Here is a 340-nt window from a genome sequence, read left to right on the forward strand (position 1 = left end):
ACTTCGGCTCAAAGACTCTGCAGCAGAGGGGGAATTCCCTGCAGGACTGTAAACAGCAACTCCAGTGCAGAGGGCTGGGCAGGGGGAGGTGTGGAAGGGACTCTGCTGGGAGCAAAGCTGGGTCTAGCATTCATTAACATCTGCATGAATGATCTGGCAGAAACAATAAACAGTACACTGATGCGGTCCCTGACGGGGTAGGGAGGGAGCCAGGGCCAGATTCTCAGCCCTGCTGCAGCAGCACAGAGAGACCATAAAGCTGGTGGGACCAGCGGTCCCGCCCGCGGGCAGAGGTGCGGGATCCGGCCCCGCGGGCACCCCCCGGCCCGGCGGGCGCGGG

At 62.6% G+C, this 340-nt stretch overlaps 1 protein-coding gene across 1 annotated transcript in view; it reads left to right on the forward strand.

The window, feature by feature from the left end:
• Nucleotides 1–340, forward strand: part of HPSE2 (heparanase 2 (inactive)) — a 119,764-nt gene that overhangs the window by 83,608 nt on the left and 35,816 nt on the right. The gene's annotated exons all lie outside the window — the stretch shown is intronic.

This window comes from Chaetura pelagica, unplaced genomic scaffold (genome assembly GCF_000747805.2).
Source record: "Chaetura pelagica isolate M959 unplaced genomic scaffold, ChaPel_1.0 scaffold436, whole genome shotgun sequence".
Taxonomy (NCBI): domain Eukaryota; kingdom Metazoa; phylum Chordata; class Aves; order Apodiformes; family Apodidae; genus Chaetura; species Chaetura pelagica.